This window comes from Meleagris gallopavo, chromosome Z (assembly GCF_000146605.3).
Source record: "Meleagris gallopavo isolate NT-WF06-2002-E0010 breed Aviagen turkey brand Nicholas breeding stock chromosome Z, Turkey_5.1, whole genome shotgun sequence".
Classification (NCBI taxonomy): Eukaryota; Metazoa; Chordata; class Aves; order Galliformes; family Phasianidae; genus Meleagris; species Meleagris gallopavo.
Genome location: NC_015041.2, coordinates 23,674,153 through 23,682,878, shown reverse-complemented (window position 1 = coordinate 23,682,878; position 8,726 = coordinate 23,674,153).

The window sequence follows — 8,726 nt, the reverse complement described above, 5'->3', positions numbered from 1 at the left end:
AAAAAAAAAAAAACTTTAAAACCTCAAAATTCTTGTTTTGTTTTGCTTACATTTGTAGTCACATTACAAGGAACTTCATTTACATATGTAGCTATTTAGGCTAATAGCTAATCACAGCTGGGATCTTTTCCAAATACTGTTCTGAACTTTCCCAAGTGAATTTTAAAATTAAATGCCTGAATATTGATAACAACTGAAGTAAGAATGAAATTCCTCATCAAATTCATTTTATGTCTTCCAAATTTGCAAACCTAACTGACTTTTCTAAACTGGCTGAGTAGTCTGTTAATTTTTATTGCTTCTAATATTTCTTTTTTGCCATGAAAGTGCTGTTTTTGAAGCAAAATGAGATAAAACTCTGCCCGCAGCAGAAGGGTTGAAACTAGATGATCTTTAAGGCCCCTTTCAGCCCAGACCAATCTATGATTCTGTGATTCTGTGAAAATGTTTGCTAAGGAGACTGGTGGTTTTTTGAGATTTTTTTTTTTGGGGGGGGGAAAGCTGTATTCTTCCCTAAGCATTTTACCTGATAATTCACACAAATACCTCTATGTAGGTAGAAATAGTAGTTTAGCCACTTTAATGTACAAGCTAATGCTTAGATACATTACTTGCATTTCAGACTTGCTTGTAATATCTATTATACTGGTTCTTTATTGCTTTGAAAGCTTGCAGTCTTATACATACAGTTGTGAGAATGCTCTTTTGGAAAAAAAAAACACAGAATAAAAATGAGAGAAAGTTAAAAGTGTACATTAAGAATTATGCATATATTCATATGCATATACATGTATAATATACCTATTATTTATGGATTTTATTACTTCCTGTATTTGTGCTTTTTTTTAACTAGACAGTGTAAGGCTGTTTGTTTACCGTGTTTATTCAGTGACCTCTTAACACCTGTTGCTGAAAAGGGCCATGAAGATCTGTGTGGAAGAGTTATATATGCTTTCGTCTGTGATGCCTGGCTGTAAGATACAACAATTTGAATGTGCAGTTTAATTGAATGTCTCAGACTTGTCTTAGGTTTTGTCTTCAGGTGTCACATCAGAAACAATTTAGAATGTGACTGAATGTGACTGAATATACTTGAATGGGAAAAGCTGAAGCATTCTTCTGTTGAAATGTCCACCTATATTACAGATACACTATGTATTTTTAATTGAAATAGTCTCCATTGTTATGCTGTTTTCCTTATTTGATCACTGTACCTGGTGAGCTTTATTGTTCTAATCAGAATTTCTAAATGAGATTCTCGTAAACTAAATTCTAATAATGTTTTAATTTCTAAATATATTATTTTAGATTTGTCTCCCATAATTCCTGCTGAGTTAATATTGAAGTGCTTGGATACTATTGCTTTTTATAAGAAGTAGAGCTAGTTTCAACTCTTAGTTTTATTTGCCATTTTAAAATGCTGATATTCAAAAAAAAAAAACAAAAAAAAAACCCAGAAGCAATTTAGTGATGGTGGTGGTCAATTTTTACCATCTCCTTCATTTGGGCCTTAGAAGACAATAAATATCTGCAGTCATTTCTTAGGTAGCCTGGTGAGATCAGCTAAGTGATTTTCTTACTTACCCTGAGAGTTTCACATCTTTGATTAAACAGGTTAGAGCATCATTCCTTTTGTTCACATGTATAATTGGATTAGCTAATTCTCCTTGCCGATGTTCACATTCATGACTTTGTCATCATTTGGAAGGAACTCCACTCCAGATCAGTAATTATTTGCTCGTTCTTTTCCAGGAGGATAGAATTTCAGTATATTTATCTGACTTTAGAGGCTAGAAAAGGTCAGACAACTACTGGGACTCACAGGCAAAAGATTGAATTTCTGTTTTGGGTGTTTCCAATGAGCCTCCCTTTTCTGTGCCTGCTAGTTCATATGTGACTCCTGTTTGTCCCTGTGTAGGACAGATACCAGCTTTCTAGAGTGATGCAGGTACTAATAGAAGCCTAAATATTTTCATTTCCTTGCAACTTTGGAACCTTAGATAAATCTCCACAGTAAGTGATTAGCAGAACATGATTACATACAGTAAGTAAATCATCAGTCATCCAGAGAACAAAATATTGTAGCTTTCTAGTAAAATGATCAGTGATGCTGGTTTTCTCTACATTACTGTCAGTAGTGCAGATATCTCCAAAACACCATCATTATGCTACTACCATTGTACAGTAGTGGTGGTTTTACATGCAATTATATGTTTTGATTTGCAATCTGTATGAGAATGTTTTAATAAACATAAAGTATAGGGGGGGAAAAAAGGGAACAAGGGGAAGGAGAAGATGTGTATTGTTGTTTTTTTTTAATACTGAATTCTGTGCATCCTGGATGAAACACATTTTGTCAGGAAGTAAAAATAAAACACTAACCATATCTTTGTGTCCCAAAAACACAACCCTTTACTTGAATTCCTAAGCTTTACTAAATTCCAAAATTCCTAGCCTGAATTTTTACTGGACAAGAGTCTTCACTTCTTCAGACATACTTTATGACCAGTGCCAGTGCACGCTGTGAGAAGACAGTAGTCTGATTTAAATATTATAAAATAAATATTTCTTTAAATCAGAACATTGAAAACCTTAATTTTGTTATTTTGTTTTAACCTTGCATTACATTTGTAGTTTTTTCTGAAATTATTCTCTCATTAAGCATCAAAATGTACAAGTAAATACACTGTCTGTATATATTACTTCGTCCTACTAGCAACAAAAAGGCCTTTTCCTTTATATATTTGTTTAGTGTTTAATTAGATGTATAATCTTTGACGTTTCTTACATAAAAATATAAAGATGTTTCTATTGAAGAATATTTGTGGCTCTTAAGGTGTAGTTGTGCATAAATATTTAAACTATTTTGGTTAAACTGACTTATGATGGATCTATGATTTCTGTATTTTTTGCATTAAGATTTCCTTATTAATTAAAGTATATATTAATGGTAGTTAGAAAACAGGTGTGTTCTGTTTCATCATGGCACAAATGTAGCTTAAAAACAGAGTAATTCAGTTGGTTTGTCAAGTTTGTTTGTTTTAAAAATAATGAATGTCTTAGTTTTAATGAAGCAATTTGCTGTTTTCAGATTCAAGAACTTCTCCAAACTTGGCACAATGCCATAATGAGGTCTGCTGTCCTTAGGATTTGCTGTGGTGTGCTTTTTCACTGCTGTCTGAGCGGGAGAGTACTTCCTTTCTGAAAGTTTTTGAAAAAGGAGAGATGTCTGCCACATGGCTAGGTCACAGGACCTCCCACAAAGGCCCTATCTGTCATAGCTGAACCGGTCTTAAAGGAGCAATGTACCATGAAGTCTCTCATTCCATTACCCCTTGAAATAGATCTTGTCTGTTACAGTAATGAGTGGGGCTTGTTACACAGGGCAGAGCCTTCCACTTTGACCTCCTCGTTCTTAGTTATTGTTTGTTTTCCACACTTTCAAAAATCCCTTTCATGTTAGTCAGTTAAAGAGGTTAATGCAGGAAATCTGAAGTACAGTGGAAAATTTGGAGAAAGAAGAAACTTGTGTCCTGCAGGGAGAGGGAGGGAGGGGAAGAAACAGATGGGTCTTGTTTTATTGTACACTTCAGCTGATAGATGTAACATCACCTGTCACAAATTGAGAAAACCATCACCTCCTGAAACAGCTATTCAGTCAGTTTAAGATTTTTATGGCTATTAGGATTAAGAGTTAAGTACGTAGTATGTATGTTTACAGTGAAGGAAACGAATAGCAAGAGAAGCATTCTCCATTTGGTATATCTAGCTACAGAAATGAAATAGAGGCATTATCTCTTCAATTGTGCTACTAAATGTACTCTTTCTCCAAAAGACTAGTTGATCAAAGGTGTTTCAAATCAAGAGACTTTTGCAGTTTTTCACTATGACTACCACTTTTTCAGTCAGTTGGAGTTTTTAATTAATGATAAGAGCAGTGTTTTGTAGAATTCTCAGGGTTGGAAAATACCTTTATGATCATCTAGTCCAAACATCAGCCCATCACCCATGCCCACTAAACAACATCCCTCACTGCTCATCCTATCAAAGTAGAATTCAAAGCATTCCTAATGATTTCCAAGTTGATGAAAACTTAATAGGTTTCTGTCTTTGCAGCTGATGAGAGCCATATGATATGCCATCTTCAACAGACTTTATTTTCAGTTCTTACTTGAATGTGAGCTGGTGTTGTGTGTTGATGTTTCTAAGACAAAGAAATCTAAAAATCATGAAATGTTCATACATGCTGTGCCCAATCACTTATATGCACAGCAGTGCAGTAGTTTGACTCCCTTGTATATATGGAAGGTGTATTCCTCTGTCCTTCTGTGCTGGTTGAATACATGAAGAATAGTCAGAGGTATCCATTAAATAAAGGAACATACTCTTGTCTGCAGGGTGGAATTACAAACTGTCAGGTTATCAGCCAAGTGCAAGATCCAGCACCTGAGTTGTGGCAGTCCCAAGCACAGATACGGGTGGGGTGGAGAATGGCTTGAGAGCGGCCCTGAAGAGAAGGGTTTGGCGATGTCTGTTGATAAAAGACTCAACATGAGCAATGTGCACTTGCAGCCCAGAAGGCCAATTGTGTCCTGGGCTGCATCAAGAGAAGCGTGACCAGCAGGTCAAGGGAGGTGATTCTGCCCCTCTACTCTGCTCTCATGCAACCCCTCCTAGAGTACTCATCTGGTTCTGGAGCCCCCAGAACAAGAAGGACATCAAGCTATTGGAGTGGGTTCAGAGGAAGCCCACGAAGGTAATCAGATAGCTGGAGCACCTCCCCTATGAGAACAGACTGAGAGAGCTGGGGCTTTTCAGCTTGGAGAAAAGAAGGCTCCAAGGAGACCTTGTAATGGTCTTCCAGTACCTGGAGGGGGCCTATGGGAGAGCTGGGGGGGATTTTTTATAAGGACATGTAGTACCTGAACAAGGGAAAGTGGTTTTAAACTGGAAGTAGCTGTTATTTCCTTATTGTGAGACTTCATCTCTAGAGGTGCCCTTTCATTCTGGCCTTCCTTTGGAAAGAGGATTCTTCTGATGTTGGAACTAAATGATCTTTAAGGTCCCTTCCAACCTAGGCCATTCTATGATTCTAGATATTACAAAGACATTCTTTACTGTGAGGATGGTGAGACATGGGAACATGTTTCCCAGAGAGGTTGTGGATGCCCCCTTCCTGGAATCATAGAATCGTAGAATTGCTCAGGTTGGAAGGGACCTCCAGGATCATCAAGTCCAACCACAGTCTAACAATAGTACCCTAACTCTAACAACCCTTTGCTAAATCATATCTCTGAGCATCACATCCAACTGGCTCTTAAACACATCCAGGGACGGTGACTCAACCACCTCTCTGGGGAGCCTATGCCAATGTTTAACCACCCTTTCTGTAAAGAAGTGTTTCCTAACGTCCAACCTAAACTTACCTTGGCGCAACTTGAGGCCATTTCCCCTCGTCTTGTCACCTGTCACCACTGAGAAGAGATCTACCCCGCTCCCCCTGTAAGCACCTTTCAGATACTGGAAGAGAGTAATTAGGACTCCCCTCAGCCGCCCCTTTCCCAGACTAAACAGCCCCAGCTCCCTCAGCCTCTCCTCATAGGGTGATTTTCCAAGCCCTTCACTAGCCTTGTTGCCCTTCTCTGGACCTACTCCAGTACCTCTACATCCTTTCTGTACGAGGTGCCCAAAACTGAACACAATACTTGAGGTGAGGTCTCACCAGTGCCAAGTACAGGGGCAAGATGACTTCCCTAGTCCTGCTCACCACACCATTCCTGATACAAGCCAGGATGCCATCGGTCTTCTTGGCCACCAGGGCACACTGCTGGCTCATGTTCAGCCAACTGTCCATCAGAACACCAAGGTCCCTTTCCATCAGGCAGCTTTCCAGCCACGCCTCCCCAAGCCTGTAAGGTTGGCTGGGGTTGTTGTGACCAAAACACAGGACCCGACACTTGGCCCTATTGAAACTCATGCCGTTAACCTTGGCCCATTGATCCAGTCTGTCCAGGTCCCTCTGCAGTGTCCTTCTCCCCTCAACCATGGTCCTAAAGAGGTTGAAGTCTGCCCTCTGGAAGTCCAAGGTGGCAGTTCTGCTGACTCCCCTCCGTGGTTCAAAGGATAGAGAGGTCTAGCATCTCATGATCACTTTGCCCCATACGGCCTCCAAGCTTTACATCCCCCACCAGACCTTTTCTGTTAACAAACAGCAGGTCCAGGATATTGCTTCCCCTCATCGGCTCCCTCACCAGCTGTGTCAGGAAGTTATCTCCCACACACTATAGGAACCTCCGGGACTGTTCCCTGTCAGCTGTATTGTAGTTCCAGCAGATGTCTGGGAAGTTGAAGTCCCCCACCAGAACAAAGGGGAGTGACCTAGGGACCTCACCCAACTGTTTATAAAGCATCTCATCCGCCTCTTCATCCTGGGTGGGTGGCCTGTAGCAGACTCCCACAGTAACGTCAGTCTTGTTGGCCTTTGCTTTTATTCTGATCCATATGCTCTCAACCCTATCATCAACATTATTAATTTCCATACACCCATAGTCTTTTTCAACATAGAGAGCTACACCACCGCCTTTCCTACTCGTCCTGTCTCTTTTGAAAAGCTGGTAGCCCTTCATCACTGCACTCAGCCGTGGGAGTCGTTCCACCACGTTTCCGTGATGGCAACTATATGATGACTTTCCGAACACACAACGACCTCCAGCTCCTCTTGTTTATTACCCATGCTGCGTGCATTAGTATACAGACACCTGAGCTTGGTCTCCTTGCGAGTGGCTGTAACCCTAGTACCCTCATGACCACACTCAGGTGTTTCCACAGCCACCAACCTCACACCTGCCCTTGTGTTCTTCCTACAAAGGGGTGAGTCATTCAAGGCCAGGTTGAATGGGGCTTTGAGGAATGGTTTAGAGGAATGTGTTCTGGCCTACAGCAGGAGAGTTAGAACTAGATGATCTTAAAGGTCCCTTCCAACCCAAACCATCCTATGATTCTATGATCATACACACTGTTTTTATCTGCTCAGTAGGATTCTGCAGTGGAGTCTTTTACAGATAATATCTGTAAAAAGAAATATTGTTCGTCATCTTTGAGGAAAAAAATCCACAGAATTGTGATGGTGATGCCAAAATGTGAGCCTGCTCTGTGTTTGCTGAAAACAACAGTCCAGCAGATTGCCTGACTAGCTTCATTATCATAAAGGTAGGTACTGTCAGATGAAGCCCAAGCTCATATTCCATGGAGTGCAAATCATGTTAGACATTTATTTACCTTCAATACTGAAATGTCTAGTGTTAAAGGAAATTTTTGTTTTCTTCATTACAAAGCGTTGTATTGTGAGATTAATTGCACACGTACGCAATTTCTAGTATGACATGCAATATAAGACAAAACCAATTATAGCTGAAATTGTCTCAAGAGGATGGGAAGCTAACACAATTTCAATTAGCTTCTTTAGCTTCTTACTGTACTCTAGGCTTACCAGCTGCAGGGAGTGAATGACAGTAAGAATGGAAGTCAAATAACTGCCCAAATCTGAGTTATTATCTGAAAGTCTGATAGTCATCGATCAACAGAAAAAGGAGATTAGTTCAGTACATTCTGCCTTTTTTTCTTTTTTTTTTTTTTTTCCTTGACTTGAGCTCAAGGCTTACAATTGTATGTTGGATCATGTTAGATTTTTTTTACAGTCCACTACGTGGATTTCCTACAGGTACTATCTTAGCTTCCTCTGGCATGAAGAATCTATGAAAAAAGCATGTTTCTTATGTCCCTAGTTACTAGAAAGAGTATCACTCCTGCATGTAGGAACTAAATACCTTCTTTTGGAGAATAGTCATCACATAACTTCATTTTGTACAGTGGAATTAATTAGTGTTGCATTGTTGCATACTTGTCCACAAATATAAATCATTTTGAGATCCCATCTTAAAAACATTTTTCTAAAGTTTCTTCAGATTTCTCTTTAAAACAATCTATCAATCTACTATTGTTCTGTTGTAATTACCAGTGGGCTCTGGAAAGGTAGAAAATTAACTTCCAAGACATTTCAGTAATGGATAGGGAAGTCCTTTCAAGACTGTCTTTCAGTCTATCTGCTCAGTAATCTCTGGACCTTCACACAGTCAAGCAATCTTCTAAAAACTGTTCAAGTAAATTACTGCATGATAAATTCTAATCTTCTATCATATAGCTGAATTCAGGAAGACTGCAAGAAATGTTTTAGAATGAATTCTCCTTTGGTACATTCAATTGAGGACTACCAGCATGTTGTTTTTGTTCTTAGTGAAAGCTTAGGATGTGTCTCCAGGCAGAAGAAATTGCAAAGTAATGTAATGATAGCTATTTGACATGAGTTCCTTTGTATACACACTTTTATTCTGTATAATGAGAGGTTTTTTCCTGCTTAGTTTAATCCACATCACTCTTAGACTGAAATAGGAGGATTTTATACATAGGGCTGTTATGGAATATCATTTATTTCCTCTGTGCATACAAATCTTCTATAAATAGAGGTACAGAGAGACACTATAAGCTGTCTGTGTGGAAACTTGGAAGCCTAGATTGTAGCAATGGATTGGATGATTGATTCCCATTATTAAATATCAGCTTTACAGATAGCAATGCCTGTACTTTGTGACAAGAAGAAAGGTAACTTATTAGAATTCTCTGCCTAAAAGGGGAAAAAATACAACACAGGATTTCTAATGTAGTAAAAT